At 29.0% G+C, this 21,621-nt stretch overlaps 9 non-coding genes across 9 annotated transcripts; 1 reads left to right on the top strand and 8 right to left on the bottom strand.

The window, feature by feature from the left end:
- Window positions 1–2,717: 2,717 nt before the first annotated feature.
- Trnae-cuc lies at window positions 2,718–2,789 on the top strand. The gene has a single exon. It is a non-coding gene; the product is annotated as a tRNA-Glu (tRNA).
- Window positions 2,790–5,846: 3,057 nt separating this feature from the next.
- Trnaf-gaa lies at window positions 5,847–5,919 on the bottom strand. Its single transcript has one exon. It is a non-coding gene; the product is annotated as a tRNA-Phe (tRNA).
- Window positions 5,920–6,591: 672 nt separating this feature from the next.
- Trnay-gua lies at window positions 6,592–6,681 on the bottom strand. Its single transcript is given in 2 exon segments — window positions 6,592–6,627; window positions 6,645–6,681. It is a non-coding gene; the product is annotated as a tRNA-Tyr (tRNA).
- Window positions 6,682–6,771: 90 nt separating this feature from the next.
- Window positions 6,772–6,862, bottom strand: Trnay-gua. The gene is given in 2 exon segments: window positions 6,772–6,807; window positions 6,826–6,862. It is a non-coding gene; the product is annotated as a tRNA-Tyr (tRNA).
- A 272-nt stretch (window positions 6,863–7,134) lies between these two features.
- Trnay-gua lies at window positions 7,135–7,224 on the bottom strand. Its single transcript is given in 2 exon segments — window positions 7,135–7,170; window positions 7,188–7,224. It is a non-coding gene; the product is annotated as a tRNA-Tyr (tRNA).
- Window positions 7,225–9,746: 2,522 nt separating this feature from the next.
- Trnaf-gaa lies at window positions 9,747–9,819 on the bottom strand. Its single transcript has one exon. It is a non-coding gene; the product is annotated as a tRNA-Phe (tRNA).
- Window positions 9,820–10,287: 468 nt separating this feature from the next.
- Window positions 10,288–10,377, bottom strand: Trnay-gua. The gene is given in 2 exon segments: window positions 10,288–10,323; window positions 10,341–10,377. It is a non-coding gene; the product is annotated as a tRNA-Tyr (tRNA).
- Window positions 10,378–11,291: 914 nt separating this feature from the next.
- On the bottom strand, window positions 11,292–11,364 carry Trnaf-gaa. Its single transcript has one exon. It is a non-coding gene; the product is annotated as a tRNA-Phe (tRNA).
- Window positions 11,365–15,012: 3,648 nt separating this feature from the next.
- On the bottom strand, window positions 15,013–15,086 carry Trnat-agu. The gene has a single exon. It is a non-coding gene; the product is annotated as a tRNA-Thr (tRNA).
- Between the last annotated feature and the right edge of the window lie 6,535 nt (window positions 15,087–21,621).

The following is a 21,621-nucleotide window of genomic DNA, read 5'->3' on the forward strand; positions in this document are numbered from 1 at the left end:
ATTTTCCATTTTTTATTCATCCAATGAGTCACTCGTTCGTTCCCGCAAGCCTATTTTTATTACATGGATTCTTTCTAAAACACGTTTTCGAGTTATTAATATTATATGTCTATCAGTCATAAATCATTGAGTTAATTTCAACCTGATCAATAAATTATATTCCGGAATGCCGTATTAGAATCCTTGTCAGTAGTTATAATTTACGCATTAGCGTTGCGTCTTCACATGGGACAACCGTTATGCTACCGCGGTTAACATCAAATACGGGTTTCCAGAAGTCAAATGAGATTAGTGCGAATTCCTAAATTAAATTGTCTTGAAATTGAGAATTAATTCATACAGCAATTGATTAGGTCGATTATTTACACATGCAACTTGTCTTGGGACAAAATGCCATTTACAACTATTTATTTAATTTTTGAAGTAAAACTTCTTTAGGCGCGACATGGGTGTAAATCCGTAAAAAGGCAACGGAAATTGTTACGCCAAGCTGAAGTGAGAGTCATTCGCTCTCGATGATATGATTTCTATATGGGTCGATTCTGATGCGTGACTTTATACGTGCGTACGTCACCGAAAGCGTTTTTATACGTGAGTACGTCCATCATACGGTTAGTAATAAGGTTTTATATACCTTTGAGGTTATTACTAAAATGGAAAATATTTACAAAAGACAGATACTATAGTTGCTCAAAGAATGAAAATGTATCACCAGCGAAATAGTCAAAACAAACAAGCAGTCAATAATGAAGTTCTACAAACTCAATTACATGATAAGCGAAATTGTGGAAACAATATATCTTCATTGGAAATTTATCGTAAGTTTTTATGTTTCTCTTTTATGATGGTTTTGAAGGCTAATTTTCATTTATTATAATAGTAATTATAAATATTGATGCAGGTTCAAAGCCTCTTACAAACTCTGAAAGATCAATATTACATCGTCAAAGAAAACAACTGCAGAAAAATAATCGGTTACTGCCAATTTATAAGAAAATCTTGAGCCGAATATCAATTTAGATGTTAATGTCAACACTATTGTGACTTAAAAATATCAAATGATGCTCAAAAACAAATTCTTAATAATGGTTGTCAAACCTCATGTCAAACTTCTCGAAAGGCATTAAATTCGGGTAAAATTTCCACTTTGTGTAAATTTAACGGGTTTGTATTTTCACCTATACCAAATTATCTACCTAAACTAGATACTGTATCTGAAAGGTTAATTTCACCTAGGTTGTGTTTCATGCAAATTAGACGATTGCGACATGCAAATGGACAATTTGGAATATATGGCCAAATTATAAATGTGCCTGTTGACATTAATAATATGGTTGATTTATTACCTCGTAATATGATGATGATCATTGCATTAATAATCACATAAAAAAGAAAATGAATCATAGATCAAGTAATGTGCAGGGCTTGATAAATAAAACAAATATAAAAGTATGGCTTCAATTTTTTAGGCAAGACAGATATTACGGCTGTTCAAAGAATGAGATTATATCGCCAGTGAAAAAGTAAAAAAATACAAACAGTCCATGAATGTATGTTAATTTTAATTTTAATTACATAAAGTTCTTCAAACACAATCATTACATGATGAGTGAAGTTACAAAAACAATATTTGTTTAGGCGTTGTTTAACATGATCCACTGTGTGAACGAATATCATAGAATTTATTAATCAGCAATTACTTTAAACCGATCATGTCATATTTCAAGTATGGCTTTGATTACATTATTGTTTGTAAGTATTATACATATTTTTAATGCAATCATAAATATATAATTATAATTTATCATTATATAAATGTGTATAATGGTTGGGTTGACACTAATAAGTGTGTGCATTATTAGTGTTACCATATTACCATAATTTTATATGATGTATTTATTTTTAATTAACTTAAATTTGCTACTTTGTACAGTAGCAAATAAGTTTTATTTCAATCGCGTGTGATCCTTACGCGCACTCTTTTTTTTACCTCAGTTGAAGTAACTGAAGAAATGTGAAAATAGTCTTATTTTGAACTAATATGTGATTTAATTATCAGTAATTGGTTTAACGTTCTTAGGTATTTATATCACAGTGTGTGACCGACTAACAGACTGCGTCAAGATAATTAATTGCAAACAATTAAGAGTTCTTCTAGTGACTACTCTAGTCCAGTCTTAATAAAAACGAAAAGAACAGACGTCATATAATGTCAGGCGATGGGAAGCCGACAAATCATTCAGAGCGTGACAGACTCGTCACGGTTCCGCACCTCTGTATTTCCGAAGAATAAATGCAACGCGTCAGGGAAACCGAATAATGATCTCGGGATCATTAGATCGTGAAAGATTTACAATTACACATTAGTAAATCAGTCTTAGGATCTTACATTTTACATTTTATTCTTCAGATCTAAGCCTGCAAAACGCGGAAGTGCATATGCCTACGCAGGCAGCCAGCAGCCACCAACGGCGAAGCCGATTAAAAATTTACGCAGAAGGTAGAGAAAATGAATCAGAGACCAAAGACGATCTCTACATTCATTTGAGTCATGCGTAGAAAATTGAGAAAGTTATGTTTAAATTAAATGCACGACCATATCGCATAAAGTAGAAGAGCTGGTTTATGTATAAATAAAATGTTGGTTCTGATGTTTAGAATAAGATTTAGCTTTTACATCCTTCTTCTCTATCTTAGCTTAAGAGGAAGAGGACATATCCCATGTTGTCTAGTGGTTAGGATACCTGGCTCTCACCCAGGAGGCCGGGGTTCGATTCCCCGCATGGGAATAATTCGTTTTAAGTAGTTCTTTACGAATGCAATATTTTATAAATATTTGAAAGAATTTTTAAATATTTGGGAGATCTTTGCATTTTGTTTTTTATCTATTTTCTTCATACTACAGCGCTTAATGTACACAAATCTCGCCTTATAATTTGCTAAATTTATCATAGAATGTTCTTTTATAATGTTATTCAAACATTTCCTTTCTTTGATAATGCTCTTTTATTTATTCTATTCAAGCACGATGCAAAATCTTCCCATTATCTAATAAGCCTAAGGTCGAGACAACCTCAATATTTTTTCCGGATTTAGATTATTTATTTCGGATTGTCCAGTATTTTGAAAAGTATAGGTATAAATTGTATCTTTGAAATTACTTGATAATATAATTACAACTCATCAACAATTTGCGCATTGAAACAATGCGTTAAGAATGAAACAAAATCCAAAGACGGTTTAAAATATCATATCAACTTAATTTTACGAAAATTAGCAAAAAGTGCTATTTTTTCTGTCAATAAGTTATGAAGAAAATTGAACAGAATTTCTTTGAATTTTATACAACCAAAAATTATATAGTTAAAGCACATATTATGTTTCTATATTTTTTTTGTTAACTTCCCGTAGGGCAAGTTATAGTAATCGCAAAAAATCAAAAATGAAAATTTTTATATATCTTTACATTTCAGAGGTTTCTGAACATTTTGGCATACCTTAGAAAAAATGGATGTATGTGTGTGTGTGTGTGTGTGTGTGTGTATGTGTGTGTGTATGTGTGTGTGTATGTATGTATGTGTGTGTATGTATGTGCGGATACAAATTTTCGTCGACATTTCGGGAACACGGATCAACCGATTTGAATAATTTAAAAAACATTCGATTCGTATTGATAAGGAGACGTGCTGATTAGTTTTTGGCAAAGGCAGGTCTAGCCGTTCCGAAGATATGGGGCAAAAAGTGCCAAAAACGGTACCTCAGCTTTTAAGAGAACGGAGCGTCCGATTTGAATAATTCAAAAAACATTTCACTTGTATTGACAAGATGAAGAATCGATAAAATTTTCATGAAGGTAGGTCTAGCGGTTTCGGAGATATAGAGGAAAAAGTAAAAAAATGGGCCATTTGGCGGTCAAAAATGATCATTAGACATATGCACATCAAATTATCAGATATTTTATAGAGATTTTAACAATAATTATACATTTTGTTAACATTCCTATGGGTTCCGTACCAATGCTCATGCGTTAGACAGCGACGCGGCGCTTACGCGCTTTATATTTTGTCCCTATGCAGTTAAAGCAGTACGATTGCTTTGAAAAGAAAGTTCAGATCTTCCACAATATGTCAAAATAAAAAAAAAAATTTTTTTTTTCAAAAAAAAAAATTTTAAAAAAATTTTTAAAAAAAAATTTTTTTTTTCAAAAAAAAGTAATTTTTTGTCAAATTTATAGTTTCTCAAAAATCTCATTTTTTCAAAGTAAATTTTTTTCAAAAATGTTAATCGTTTTTAAAAAAAAATAATAATTTTTGGTACGGGAAGTTCCAGCAATTTGCCTTAAGGCACGATGCCCTAATTGCCTTAAGACAGAATTCCACTTACAGCTAGTTACTCTTGTTTGAGCTATATCGTGAGATATTGGAGTTATTAAGGTTTATACAAAAACTGATACTTAAAATTAGCAATTTTTTAAAAAGCCTTGAGAAAGTTATGTTAAAATTAAATGCACGACCATATCGCATAAAGTAGAAGAGCTGGTTTATGTCTAAATAAAATGTTGGTTGTGATATTTAAAATATGATTTAGCTTTTACATCGTTCTTCTCTATCTTATTATTAGCTTTATTTCAAAAACTCGTTTCGAATTTTCATGAAAAAAAAACTTTGCTCTAATATTCTGTAATTCAAAAAAAAAATTTAACTAATTATAATTTAGAGAAATTAAAAGCAATTTTTACTGTTCAATGTCGTTGATAATATAATGCAATTTAATGCAATAAAGAAATAATAATAGGGAAATAATAATTTAACCAGGATTAAAAAAATGTTCAAAACAATTATTCGTGGAATATGCATAATTTTCACATATATGTAAAGTAAATAAGGAAGTAAATATAGTAAGTAATAATGTAATAAATAATGTAGTAAATATAGTAAGTAATAATGTAATGTAATGTAGTAAATATAGTAAGTAATAAAGTAAGTAGTAAGGAAGTAAATATTTTCATAATAGTGAAACAAGTTATTCAGCATGGAATTAGAATAAGTAAATACCATATATTTTCATATTTTTATAATAACTAAATTAAATTATAAAAAACAATGCTATTACAAATAGATCAATGCTTGTTGAAAATCAATGAAAAAATATATAAGTATCAACACATGCTTATTAAAACCAATTTTAGTTTAAATATTATGTAAAAGATCTAGTATTTTCTATTCCGGGCAAATTTAATAAAATTTAGACATTGTATTTATATTTTATTTAACGAAATAAGGTTTCCGGAAGGAGTCTTTAGTTTATTTATCAATCGGGTACATTTGCCATTTTCAATTTACTACTATTTCAATATTTTCTACTAAAAAACATGTTTTACAATTTCATAATTTTCTTCAAAAAAATTGGCAAATTCTAGTTTACTAAACTATATGTTGAAATTTTCCATTACTTGAATAAAACTATTTTATTTAAACACTTTTTAATAAAACCTTCACGAGGATTACCTATAACTTTAGTACCCCTTCCAAAAACAATTTAGTTTATAGATTTTATATTCGAAAACATAAAATCATATTCTTTTTTGTATTAGTAATGAAGCTTTACGTTGTAGATTTAATATACCTTGAATTAAAATAATATTATATATTGAAATCAGGTTATCATCAATACTAAAATTATCACATCTTTTTTTCAGATTTGCTTGCAAATTAATATGAGATTTTACCAAATGGATAATTTTCAAAAGTGTCATTCTGCACGATAAAGCAAGGTAAGTCATTTTTCAAATTGATTTATATTGAAAGAAAAATTAATATTAAAAAGAACAAAAATTAAAAATCTAATGCCGAAACCAGGGATCGAACCAGGGACCTTTAGATCTTCAGTCTAACGCTCTCCCAACTGAGCTATTTCGGCTGTACATTTTAGGTACCTGGAATTTGTCGGGTCAACCCATAGCAATAATATTTCATTTTTGATAAATTTATTATTTTTCATTTTTTTTTGAAGATTTATTGAATATCAGAGAACGAAATATTACACGATTATTGTAGTTTACACGCGACAACAGCATTTATGATTATGCCTTTCCAGAACCTGATATCCAAACTCATTTCTAATTTTATAAAGGATTTTGTATTGTATTGATTTTCTTTATTGCCAGTGAGAAAACTGGAAAGAACCTTGTTTTTTTATTGCCAGTGAGAAAATCTTCTAAGAAGATCTCTTGGCAGTATGTTTTTAACAACTCTTTTCATACTTATATAAGTTAATTGAAACAAATATATATATGTAAACAATATTATATTATGATACTATAATGATATTCCCATAATAGGTGTATACAATTTGTATCTTTATGTAAAAATCAATGTATGTTTTTAAGTCAAATAATGCAAATTTTCAAATTAAAATTTCTATGAGGATCTCATTGGAGTTCTTCTTAAGCAATGCTCTCAAATATTGTCAATTTACCTCATAGAAATCTGTATGTATTTCTGTTTGCTAAATAAAACAGAGTTTAAAAAAGTGAGAAAACTAAGTTCACCTAGAAAATACTGTCAGAAAAAAATATATTCCAAAAATAGATCCTTCGAGCCGGATTTGAACCAGCGACCTATGGATTTCAGCATTTTTGTCTTCTACAGTCCACCGCTCTACCAACTGAGCTATCGAAGGTTATTTTTTCACTTCTGCAACCCAAAAAGCTTGACTCCAAAATGACATGTTAAATAATTGTCCAAAATTTATTAAACTATTTCAAAAATATCCTTCGAGCCGGATTTGAACCAGCGACCTATGGATTTCAGCATCTTTATTCTTCTACAGTCCACCGCTCTACCAACTGAGCTATCGAAGGTTATTTTTTCACTTCTGCAACCGAAAAAGCTTGACCCCAAAATGGCATGTTTTAAATATTTGCCCAAAATTCATTAAACCAGTGCAAAAATATCCTTCGAGCCGGATTTGAACCAGCGACCTATGGATTTCAGCATTTTCGACTTCTACAGTCCACCGCTCTACCAACTGAGCTACCGAAGGTTGTTTTTTTCTTACTCCAACCAAAAATGCATGACCCCAAAGAGATATGTTAAATAATTGTCCAAAATTCATTTACCTAGTGCAAAAATATCCTTCGAGCCGGATTTGAACCAGCGACCTATGGATTTCAGCATTTTTGACTTCTACAGTCCACCGCTCTACCAACTGAGCTATCGAAGGTTGTTTTAAAAATACTGTAACAAAAATCACATGACCTCAAAATGATAAATTTCTAAAATCACGTACAAGTCAAATGTTTGTCAAGAACTCACACGAATTCGTGCGACATGGGAAACAGTATCATTATGCAAAATGATATAAATCACTGTTGTGCATTGCGTAAGAATTTTTCGGTTTTAATTAACTAATTTGTTAATTAATTGCCTCTGGATGTTATTTTAAATTTGATACAAATGTTTCACGCATTTCATAATAGTTGGTGAAATTGTAAGTCTCTCTTGTTGCAAAAATACTTGTTTCGTTTTGGATGCGTAATGCCTACCATTAATTGTATAGTCTTAAAAAAAATCTATTTATTGCATGAGATGCAGATTTCTAAGATTATAAGGCTTTGACAGTGTTCATTTCATAAATCTGTGTTTTGTATGAATTATGTGTTTGTTTTGTGACATTTATACATTTTCACACATGAGGCTCAATTGAGCTATCTACTAAGAAGCAAAATAGTTCTACACATTTATCGTGTAGTTATTCGAAATTATATCAAAACTTACAGAAAATTACGTTTTCCATATTGTATTCTTTATCTTCTTAATTAACTTCCCGTAGGGTAAGTTATTGTAATGTAATGTAATTTTTACATTTCTCGACGTTTTGAAGGTTTCTGAACATTTTGGCATACCTCAGAAAAAATGGATGTGTGTGTATGTATGTATGGATACAAATTTCCAGTCACGTTTTCGGGCGACCGGATCAACCGATTTGAATGGTTCAAATAACATTCGATTCCTATTAATAGGGAGAAGAGCTGATTAGTTTTTGGCAAAGGCAGATCCAGCCGTTTCGGAGATACAGAGCAAAGAGTGCAGAAAATAGAAATCGACTTTTTGAGAGAACAGAGTATCCGATGTGAATGATCTGAAAAACATTCAATTAGTAATGATTGGGAGAAGTATTTTTTAGTTTTTGGCAAAGGCAGGCCCAGCCATTTCAAAGATACGGAGCTAAATATGTGAAAAATGGCAGTTTTTGAGAGAACTAAGCGTCCGATTTGAATGATTCAAAGAACTTTCTGCTTGTCTTAACAAAATAATTGATTTTGAAAAAAAAATTTGTCTCAACTTTTTTTTTCAAAAAAAAATTTCTTTATATATCGAAAATAATGCAGATTTTATTTTCAATTCTGGCTATAGTTCTAACATACTTTAAACAAATAATTTCAACCTTGCAATTCAGTTTATATAATTCTTATAAATATTAGACAATGTTATAATATTTATAATAATCTATTTGAAAACATTCAGTATTCCTCGAACATTTCGCTACGATACGGAAAGTTCCAATTTGCCTTAAGGCACGATGCCATACACCCCACTAGTTATGATTATATTTTTCCATTTTCCTATAAAGCCTTTCATCTACAAATTGTTTCTTTCCAGAACTTTCTTCATTTTCTTCGTACTCCACTGCATTTTTCAAATAGTACTCGTGAATACGTTAAAGATGCTCACATGTATATATTTATGCACAGGTCTCCTTCCATGTAAATTAGGTGATATCATAATACAATGGTTTTAAAATTTTCTCACAATTTGATTTGGCATAAAATACATGATCATTTGTTTCACTACATGATCACGTAGCGGATTCAAATTCATAATTGACTAAAGCAGTAAATAAAAGTATTATAAAGTTCTAGTCTTTTTTGTAACTTTCTCAACAAGAATTTTACTTAATGTTTGCTCGACGTTTCTGGTCATTCTGAATCGTTTGGCACCAAAATTGGACAAAGTATAGAGTGTTTGCTAGCAAAATTTGATCTTTCGTCGACGTTTATTCAAGAACGGCTGCATCGATTTAAATAATTCGAAAGCATTTTGAAGAAATAACCAGATAATAACGGGACAAGTCATTTCTTTAGAACTAGCAGACAAGTGCGAAATAATTGTTCATGTTTCCGCTAAAAATCCTTAACTCCGATTTCGAAAATTAAAAAACTGTTTGAAGGACTCAGTTTCAAACCTTGCTGATCTGAATTTTATAATACTAAAAGTCTACGAAATTGGTTTAATTATAAGAATTTATAAAAGTTTTAAAAAAATTGTGTCAAAATTTCACAATTTTATCGTCACATTTCAAAGCGTCGCTACATGTCAATAATAATTAACTAATTAATTCCTTAATTAATTAATTAAGGACTAATCCTTTGTCTTTAGGCAAAATGATACTTACATTTAGTTGCTTATAATTTTATACTAAACACAACGCAGAAAGCTTTAATCACATATAAATTTCGACAAAAATAATTGAAATTTATTTAATAATATCAAACTTATATAATAAGTAGTGGTCACAAATTTTATTTAAAATTATTGTTTTTCGTACTGGTTTTCCAATTCTTTGTCTAATTTAGAAACAATAGATTTTGAGGCGCTGTAATACTAGAATTTATAATACAAAATAATATACATGGTATATGATCAAAAGATATTAATTTTGGATGTTTAGAATGCAAAATTATATGCCGAAACCAGGGATCGAACCAGGGACCTTTAGATCTTCAGTCTAACGCTCTCCCAACTGAGCTATTTCGGCTTGTAGTTATTTCCTTTACCATTTAAGGATTTGGAATTTACACTATTCCCAAAATTTAAAAAAAAAAATACAAAAACGTACCAATTCATTTTCAAAAACAGGTCATTTAGTATTTCGTACGGTTCTTCTCAAAATCATAATACTTTTCTAGAATTTATTTCTATTAGCAATTTTAATAAAATTTACAAAAGATTTATAGGAATTGAATTCAATTTTTACATAGATTAACTATGATGATAATAATAATAAAGTATATACATAAAATTACTTATATCACCTTAGATAGCCTTATCGTGAGTTGTATCAGATTAATTGGTGCATTATATAAGAATATTTCTTTTGATGATATAAGTATTTCCAAAAGGTTTTTAAGAAGCTACAACAAATGAATTCAATTTCTATTATGATTAACTATAATATAATATTAATAATAATAAAATAAATAAAAATCTGAAATAAAAAAATATATCCTTCGAGCCGGATTTGAACCAGCGACCTATGGATTTCAGCATTGAATCATTCTACAGTCCACCGCTCTACCAACTGAGCTATCGAAGGTCAGTTGGGAATTCATTTAATTCCCAATAAATCTTTGTGATAGTATTTGTATCGATAGTTTTACTATTTATGGGTGCATATATCGAATTAAAGTAAATATTGTAATTAATTAAAAATTGATAAACACAATTAAATTTCTTTTTAGTACTAATCTGTAAAATACATTGCAAATATTCATTAAGCAAAAAGAAATTGTTATCGCTCGAATTAAAATATTTTTGGGTACTTTCGATCTATATTATTTTTGTACTTATTAGGTGGATCCATTGATCACGTGATCGATTTTGTAAGGATTTTTCCAAACGATTTATATTTATATTTTCGAATACTATTTGTAATTTTATTGAGCTTGGGAAAATACTTGTATTTTCATTTAAATTTAAACCGATATCGAACATTAGTAATATCCATTTCCACTCGGAAATGTAGATTTTAAATATGTTTCCAAGTGAAAATAACTTTCCGGCTGCTGCCACATCTAATTAAATAATATATCAGATGAGGCTGAACCGTCTATTTATTATTAGCAAATAAGTGCAAAATTTTTAATATACGCTTTTACCCAAATTCCTGAACCAATTTTAAACCTTTAAAAACAGTTCACAATATATCTCATTGGAATATCTGATGATTACTTTACAGCTTTTAGGTAAATTGTAATAATAATAAAATATCTATCAAATGTAGGTGGGTTAAAAGTTAGGTTTTGAGTTACTAGTAAAAAATACCACGTGAATTATCAAGTATGACAAAAATCGTTAAAAAATATTAATAATAATAAATATATGTTTTATTTTATCAAATAACCTTATAATTAAGCGTTATATCATTCATATCAATAAACTAAAACGATTATGTATATCTGTTTGGTTTATTTAGTTCATTTTATATTTAATAAGTGGAAAAAAAAGATATGCCGAAACCAGGGATCGAACCAGGGACCTTTAGATCTTCAGTCTAACGCTCTCCCAACTGAGCTATTTCGGCCGATGACTTATACCGGCGTGTTCTGGAAGTAGTTCCAAGCCTACTTCTCATATGGTTTCATTTTTAATTTAATTTGATATATCATAATCTGAATTTAAACAATATTTATTTAAATTAAATACAATACAATAAATTGATCGTAATCGGCAAATAATAACAATCAATAACTCAATACTTACAAATTCAATTCAATTTACATTTTCTCTGGGACTTTTATATTAACAGTTAGTTATTAGTCTGTTTTTTTTACAATTAGTTACATAAAAAACGTCCTGCCCAAGTCAACAATGTTACTACGATGATTACTGTTATAATTGAACCATTTTAAAAAGTTTAATTCTTCATACAATTAATCACGAAAAAACGACTGAGACGATCTTGTAAATCAACAATATTACTCCGGTGCTCATTCTTCTAATTAAACCACTCATTAAACGTCGAAAAAAATCTATATTTGACTCACATAGACACACATTTATACTTGTTTTTCGTGCCCGTAAATAAGACGAATGAAGATTCAAAGCACATTTTCCTAGTGTGCCCACGTTTTAGTGCGCAACGCTATGGTTTAGAATCTAAACCATAGATATTAGGAGAATTACATCGGATATACTAGTGGAATAAATTTTGTGGAAACTTAAAATAAGGGAAAAAAAATAAGAAACGCTATGTAATTGCTGTGTGATCAGGAGTTTTACACATAAAATGCAACTTTACTCATATGTTGTTATGACATATCAGAAAGTTTTCTAGGTCATGTTTTAAAACGCCCGACTGCATATAGCATTTTGACAGTGATCATAACAATGATGTATTTTGCGGCAGAATTGTCCTCTAAATGTTATTTTTAGTGAATTTACTTAGTAATATTTTATTGGGAATAAATAATAATACATTAGAATTTGTAACGGTATTATATATATACAAAAATTATTAAATTATTAAGTAGTATAACTAAATAAGTTTATACGACATTATTAAATATATCTGCATTTTATTTTTATATTTATATTTATATTTACATGTATATTATGCATTCATTAAAATAATGTATGGTCTACTGACTTCGCATCTGAACATGAGTTACGAATGGAATGTCTTTGCGTTAGACGTATTAAGTGTACCCTATCTTTATGTCATTATCATTAAGTCATTTTGTTATGAAAAACCTCTATATGAAGAAAAAAAATGCTGATGGAACACCTCGAGTTACTTGCAATGATGATTTAAATGCATGCGTCTGTGGATAAAGTTGAGTTTCATGCTATATTAAAGCTCTTGATATTGTTAATTTGCTCATGAACTTTCTATCACAATGAATATTATTATGTGAAAATATTTTTTCGAGAAGTGTAGAAGAACCTCCGGACTTAATTGATGGTAAAATAAAATAAAAAATCACATATATCTCCATACTAATAAAAATTGCAATAAGTCCGTTTGCAGTAAATGATCTGAAAAAATAGACAAGACGCACTTAGACAAACCTATCTAGTTGCAAATGTAAAAAATAAATCTTGCACTATGCATTTTTCTAAAGTTTTAGCTAACCATACAATTCTGCTTGAAAAATTAAACCAAATTTCATCACAAAATTCATTGTATTATTAAGTATTAATCTTATAATAGCAATTCTCTATTATTAAATCAATTTTTATTACAATAATATTAGTTGTTCTGACTTTTACTTCGGCCCGTAAGAATATAACGTTAATGCATTGCAAAAATTTGCATAAATGCAAAGATATGAAGCAAAGTATTACGAAGGCTTTAATTAACATTTCAAATATTGTTGTTTATTTCTCAAGATTAACACTTAAGTATACAGCTTCCAGTAATTCCTTTATCTAAAAGCTTATAAAAGCACCTCATACTTTACACTAATAAATCTTTCAAAGACTGATAATGAAATGAGGACATTGAGAAAGATTTTGTTTTCACAAATTATTTGAAAATTATCTTTAGACAACATGCACATGTTATATATTTTGGTATCGTTTTGTGCCATTATTTTCCCAATGTGCAGAAGTATATAATTTTATTTTTTTTACTTATTATATTGAATTATGAGTATTTTTATGGTCGTAGAGTAAATTTCAGCTTTCGTATTTTCAATGTGCAGAGTAGAAAACATATTATAAGTTAATGCCAGAGGCACACACGCACTTCTTCCAGTTTCTTCCATACATTCCGATCTGTGATCTCATTTTCGTTTTTTATTATTTTTTTATTGTCTTGTTGTTGAAATACCTACAAAAACTCTAAAATAAAAAGTGAGTATCAGATTTTTTGCAGCGTAATTCAGAATTTCAAATTCGATATTATTTAACAAAATTTAAACTGGTATATCAATTCCAATTATTCAAAACTTGCGCAACGCATAAAAGTTAATTTAACTATATTCTCATTAAAATAAAAAATACATCATTATGCTAATTTATTTTTAACACAATATGACTTTTTAAAATTTGTTTCAAATGTAGTTTATGAGCTGTATTATATGTAGAGGGGGCACCCCAACACTCTTATTTTTTATTTGTCGACTGTATTAGATATGTATATATAATTCATTGCAGTAATCTCTACAAAAAGCAATTTTTCTATGAAGATTATATTTGAGTACTATAATCTCAAATGAAAATTTGATATCATACTGCTTGATATCGAGCTGGCCGAGGATCAGATAGAATTAGTGTCTAGTGCTAGTCACGTGACAAAACTCATGACGTCACTGGTGATAGTCACGTTAATGAAATAACATAATCTAAAATTTTAGATTATTCGATTTAATTATGTTATTATCTTTGTTTTAGCGTCATAAGTAAATAAACATGGTATAAAAAAGTTTTCATCTTTCAGATATGAATGTGGACGGCAGTGATGAAGCTATAATCAAGCTGAGGGTAAGTTATAGTTACAATAAATTAATTTGTTTATTAGTTGGTAAGAACAAACGATTACCTTTGCCATGTTTTCCACAATAATTGAATTGACAGTCTTTATTTTTTTGCATTTAAAATATTTGAATAAGTATTCAACAAAAGCACAAAAACTATTTTAATGTTTAACGAAAGAATATTTTTTATTTTGACTAATTCTAATTTTATATTGCACAACTCTTTGCTTAATGCTGCATTTTGCAGAATCTTTGTAATTTAATTCTTTAATACAGGGTCCGCCAAATAACTTGTTTTTGTTTTTGAAAGTACAATCCTTTCGGTTAATAATTTTGTTCAAATGGCCGACAAAAATTCTAAATGGCTGCCAAAAAATTCCAAAGGGCCGCCAAAAAATTTTAAATGGCCGCCAAGTTAGATGCCGAAAATTCACTGATGGCTGATAATATAAACTTGATATTGCTATAGATTGTTAGAAAGATCTTAGAATTCTTAGTTTTTTTCCCATATATCGCAACTTCGAATTCCGCACTATGTGGTCTACAAGCAAATTGCAATTGAAAAATTCAAGAAAACTGAAAAATTGCGAGAATTGGTTACAGGTAATTGTTTTTTTTTTTTTGCTCTGTTGTTGAAAACTTACGTCCACTTTGTGTATCGTAAAACAATATATTAATAAGGTAACAAATGGGCAAAATACAAAAATGAAAAATTAAATTCAGCTCAAAAAAAAAATTCGTTTTGACAACGTAGGCTCCGGCGAGATTCGAACTCGCGATCTCCTGTTTACTAGACAGGCGCTTTAACCAACTAAGCCACGGCGCCGTTGTATTGGGATCTTCTTGAGAGAATTTCGTTGCGAAAGATAAAAGCTTTTACGTTCTTATAAAAGTGTTTCTAAGCTTCGATACATTATTAATTACTTATTAATTTTTTGTCACGGCAAATTTCTCATTTTGCATTTTGTCATTATTTATTTCTAAAAAAGCGTAGTATTAAATAATTTGCTACTCAAATTCGTATTGTCATGCTATATTAATTCAATTCTGAAATTTTGAATATAGATAAAAAACTAGTTGAATACTGAATGTTTTGAAATAGATTATTATTAATATTGTAACATTGTTTAATATTCATAAGAATTATGTAAACTGAATTGCAAAGTTGAAATTATTTGTTCAAAGTATATTAGAACTTTAGCCAGAATTAAAAATAAAATCTGAATTATTTTCGATATACAAAAAAATTTTTCTTTGAAAAAAAAAGTTGAAACAATTTTTTTTTCCAAAATCAATTATTTTGTTAAGACAAGCAAAAAGTTCTTTGAATCATTTAAATCGGACGCTTAGTTCTTTCAAAAACTGCAATTTTTTTCACATTTAGCTCCGTATCTTCGAAATGACTGGGCCTTTCTTTGCCAAAATCTGATAAAACTTCTCCCTATCATTACTAATTGAATGTTTTTTAGAAAATTCAAATCGGATACTCCGTTCTCTCAAAATCTCGATTTCTATTTTCTGCACTCTTTGCTCTTTATCTCCGTAACTGCTGGACCTGCCTTTGCCAAAAACTAATCAGCTCATCTCCCTATCAATAGGAATCCAATGTTTTTTGAACCATTCAAATCGGTTGATCCGTGCGCCAGAAAACGTGACTGGAAATTTGTATCCATACATATATACACACACACACATACACACACACATCATTTTTTTCTGAGGTATGCCAAAATGTTCAGAAACCTTCAAAACGTCGAGAAATGTAAAAATTTTCAATTTCGATTTTCGGCCCATTACAATAACCTACCCTACGGGAAGTTAATTAGATTAGATTATATTTAAATATTGATTTTAAAATAGTAACCAAATATTGGACATTTGCAATTAGCATTATACTTTTGATACTTTTATCTATATGTATCTAGTTAGTTTTACCAAGTAAACTTCTCTCATTTTATAGATCATGGCGCCACTTAAACATATCCGCAAATTATATTTCATGTTGTCAGCGATCTATTGACCCAGTATTGTGTCGGAACAATTGAAATCGAGCATAAATAATCAATCTTTTCTAACAAACCGGTTTCGTCTACCAAGACTTCAGCGTGTATTATTTATTAGTCTAACAAAAAGCAAACGCCCCCGATTTTGTTACTTTACTTTAGTTAGCCAATAAAGAAAGAATGTCAAGACGGCACGCGTGTTAACCCGTCCGCCCACACCAAAGAAGGAATTCGTATTGTATTGTCACACAAATGTACCATATGGCGAGGAGAAATAAAAAAGTTCGAAAATTTGTGAAAAGTACAGTCGAGAATCAAATTCTGTCATAGGCAATTTAATCCAAAAGTTTATGAAAATGTTGATTCAGAATCTAAGTTTGCACAGTAATGTTATGTTACTATGAATATTATACTAAAAAAATATCCTCAAAAAAAACAAACGCAAAGTTTGGTGCTGAAACTTTCATTACCAAGAATTAAAATTTTTAAAAAAGGTTTAAATTTTTTTAAAAATTGAAAAATTTAGTTTTTTGTGAATTTTTGTACAAAAATGTTTTGTATATTTTGGAAATTTTTGAAAATTTTGAACTTTTTCCAAAGAAATAGCTCTGCGTAGAGCCGCGCCGCAGTGTGAACATTGATACGGAACCTACAAAAACATTTATTCGGAATAATAAACAAAATTTGTACTTATTATTAAAAACTCTATAAAATATCTGATGCAGATGTGTCCATTGATATTTCATTTTTTTTACTTTTTCTTATTGGATCTCCAAAACCGCTGGACCAGCCTATCCGAAAAACTAATTACTTTTTCGTTCCGTCAATTCAAAAAAAAAATGTTTGTTGAACCATTCAAGCAGTCAATTCATGAATTGGAATAGAATGTTTTATGAATAATTCAAATCGTTTGATCCGTGTTCTCGAAATCGTCGACAAAAATTTGCATCCGCACACACACACATACATCAATGATTTCTAAGGTATGCCAAAATATTCATAAACCCCTGAAGCGTAAAGTTATGCAATAAAAAATTATTTTCATTTTTTTGCGATTACTTTAGTTTACCCTAAAGGAAGTTAACTGAATCTCTGTAACGAAGTAAGTCCAAAAATTTGATCTAGAAATTTTCACGAAATATAATATAAAGTATCTTGTTGTCTCAATAAATCTCACAGGTTAATGTATTCATTTCAGTATCGTTTTACAGATTTTTTTTATCTATTGCCGTACCTGATACTTAAAACGTGTCTGTAAATGAAGCCATAAACTTAAAACAATAAATCGACGATGTATGTTTTTTTTAAGAAATGTAAACGAAACCAGTTGAACATCTCACACATAAGATAACAATGTACATATGCGTTAAATTTTACGGCCAACGACATATCATTAGTGAAAGATAATCTTTATATTAATAATAAGTACCAATTTTATTAATATAATGGAGGTAAAATTATTTGAAGATTATCTATTGGAAGTTTGTCATATAGGTTAGAGCGTGGTCGATGGGTAAAAAGGTCCACTACCTTTATTTCAAAAACAAGTAAAGTATTAAATTGCTTACCTGTACTATTTTAAAGTAGAGGGCAAAATACGTGTAACTAGTCATCGTCTTAAATTGGAAGACTTCTCTATCAGGAGATAAACGGCCACATTTGGGCCACATAATTTCTCTCGCTATTGGTTCTTTTTTGATTTGAGCAGTGTTATTTAGTTCGCAATACCTGAAATAATTTTTAATTTTACGATGTTAAATGTTTTATAAAGTGTATTTTTCATTTCATATTATATTCAGCAGTTTTTTTAAGTATTCTCAAAGGTCAAAATTATGAAAAAACATCAATATACAAGATAATGATGTAATGAAATATGATCAATTAATGATTTTAATATCATTTTATAGTCCACAAAATAAGAGTTATTTAAACTAAACTGGATTTTTATATTTCTATATTATCGAAGCAAAGCTGTTTAATTTTGAAGAATTTAACTTGTTAATAATTCCAAATAAAAGTCAATATCAAAAATCTAACATTTGGTTTCGTATTTAGTGATACTATGTAAATTTTAACTAGTTCCAGCTTAGGAAAGCAGTAAAATATTATTTTTGAGACATAATTATTTTTATGGTGCTGACAAAATATCAGTAACATTTTAGTATAATAATTTATACAAAATTCGTATCAATCTTCATTTTCCTTAAATAAGCTTTGCTGTGTTTGCATATCAAAAAATAACAAAAATTCTTCGCCCATCACTGGTTTAACAAAAAATTTCACACCAAAAATAAAGTCATAAAGAATTCACTTCCTTTCTATATCTTCTTCACACAATAATTTATGTCATTCTCAGCTCGCAATATAATATATATATATAAGAAAGTAACAGGTATATTTTCGAATGTTTTTTGTTTAAATTCAACAGGTAAGCTCTGGAGCAAGGGAATAATATCCTTTGGATTCCACATAAATTAGGGTAATAATAAAAGTTAAAAAAGTTATCGTTTGATCTTGAAGAATTTTAAACGTCGTAAATTACAGATTAGGGGTTGATTGCTTAACGAATGTATAAAACTCCATTATTTTTATTGTTTGGGTTGTGTAAGCTTTGAATTATAAAAATGGTCTCACACAGTTTTATATATAAATAAATTTTTTATATTACCGTCCTTGATGACTTTTTTAAGGTAATGGTGTCAAAGACGTTCAAATACTTGCGGTGTCAAAAATTTTTTTGGGATGTAAATTTTTTTTATTAAAGTTGCATTATAGAAGTGATTTTCTTTACGTTGCAGATGTTAACAAAATGTAACAATTTTGAGTCTTTTATCTTTGTCAGATTCATCCATCCTTATTCATGTTTTCCTAAGTGAACCACACATTAAACTCGTTTAGAAATAAATTAATATTAGCAAAATAATTTATTTCAATGCGATAACCCGTGTTAGTTCTGACAGATATTATAATTGTCTGCAAAATATGATTAATGTGCCAAGACCGTGCTTAGATATATCTTATTATCGATAGATTGCAAATTGTTGTCATAGGAATTTATACATTATAAATGGGCAGCGAAGTGGTAATCTGAAAATAGTTATATACCAGAATCATGTAATAGTGATTTAACGAATTTATTCGCAAAATTGCGAATTCAGGAAGTTATTTATATATAAGCTCTTAAAGACTTTTTAAGCAACATATGCTTCTGAGAAATAATCTAGGAGGAAATTTTTGAAGAGGCAAACTATTGAATCGACTTTTTTATTATTGTTTATCGTAAAAAAAGATACTTGACATTTAATATGAAGCATCTGCATTTTAAGCCCATTGTGGTTTTGATAGGACGTATATTTTCTATTTCATAATAATTTTAATAATAGGGATTATAAGTACTAATAACATTTGTGAATGTCCTGAAACATCTGCATCTGCTATGCTTATTTGTGGTTTCAATACGACGTATATTTTATAAATTATATAATAATAGATATCAGGAGTATCAATAACATTTTTGAAGAAGAACAATTTTGAAATTTAAAATTTACAACTGTTCCAACTATTGTACTTCCTATAAATACTTCCTAAAAAATAAGTACAATATTGTAGAGAATTTTGTAGTAAACATAACTGTCTAACATATTTTTTTGATAGTTCTGAAAGTTTTGGAAAAAAATGAGAAAAACCAGAATTATGTACCTTTGACCTAGAATAAAAAAAATGTAGATGTCGGATCGATAAAAACTTTTAACATTTCATTTATAATGGCCTATTTAACATTTGTACCAATTTTCAGCCCTATGCGAATTATTCCAAAGTTAAAAGTTTATTTTGACTGGGTTATGTGTTTTGCATTTGCTAAAACACGTGCTTAGCATAATAACGTTGTGTACTATTAATGCTTTTGATTTATATATGTTATAGTAACATGATGATGAATTTATGATAATTGCAACTAATCAGACATAAATATAGTCTATTTGCCATTAAAGTGCGACTGATGGTTCTTAAGAGCCATTAAGATATTCATATTAGCTCAGATAATCAAAGCATTCATTTAGCATGACGTAGTTTATATCTTTTTGATTGGATAGAAATTTATTAAATATTAAAATATAGATAACGAATAACAAAATTGATTGACGTAATGGAAGTTAAATTTACCTTTCATAAAATTAAGATTAAACTAGTGGGGTGGGTGGCATCGTGCCTTAAGGCAAATTGCTGAATCTTCCCGTACCGTAACGAAATATTTGAGGAATACTGAATGTTTTGAAATAGATTATTATTAATATTGTAATATTGTCTAATATTTATAAGAATTATATAAACTGAATTGCAAAGTTGAAATTATTTGTTCAAAGTGTATTAGAACTTTAGTCAGAATTAAAAATAAAATCTGAATTATTTTCGATATACAAAAAATTAAAAAAAAAAAAATAAAAAAAACTTGAAACAAATTTTTTTTTCCAAAATCAATTATTTTGTTAAGACAAGCAGAAAGTTTTTTGAATCAATTAAATCGGACGCTTAGTTCTCTCAAAAACTGCCATTTTTTCACATTTAGCTCCGTATCTTCGAAATGGCTGGGCCTGCCAAAAACTAATAAACACTTCTCCCAATCATTACTAATTGAATGTTTTTTAGATCATTCAAATCGGATGCTCCGTTCTCTCAAAAACTCGATTTATATTTTCTGCACTCTTTGCCCTTTATCTCCGTAACTGCTGGACTTGCCTTTGCCAAAAACTAATCAGTTCATCTCCCTATTAATAGGAATCGAATGTTTTATGAATGTGCGCTCGAAAACGTGACTGGAAATTTGTATCTATACATACATACACACATCCATTTTTTCTGAGGTATGCCAAAATGTTCAGGAACCTTCAAAACGTCGAGAAATGTAAAAATTTTCAATTTCGATTTGCGGCCCATTACAATAACTTACCCTACGGGAAGTTAACAATATAATTTGTTTGAAATAAAAGACAGTTATAATTTTTCAACAATTTTTTTCTCTTTTCTTCAAAAATGTGAAAATGACAGTTTCCAGTATAATTATTCATTTTACTCAGCCAATTCCCAAATTAGTGAATATCTTTCTGGAAATCTACAGAGTCCAACTTGTAAATGAGCGTATGTTTTACGACAAAATATAAGACAATTATAATAGAATGGAATAATAGAAGCATTAACTTGGCAGTTTAACGAATGTTAAATAAAATAGAACAAAGAAAGATAAGATAATGAACGGCCGTCCGGCGGCGGCTATGGGAATTAATATACCGTTAGAAGGTACTACAGCGTGTCTAAGGAATGCGATTAATCTAATCTCTAAGTAGTTTAATTATAATTTAA

This window comes from Ctenocephalides felis, unplaced genomic scaffold (assembly GCF_003426905.1).
Source record: "Ctenocephalides felis isolate EL2017-DRISC unplaced genomic scaffold, ASM342690v1 CF-g0.4_SCAFFOLD_01170, whole genome shotgun sequence".
Taxonomy (NCBI): Eukaryota; Metazoa; Arthropoda; class Insecta; order Siphonaptera; family Pulicidae; genus Ctenocephalides; species Ctenocephalides felis.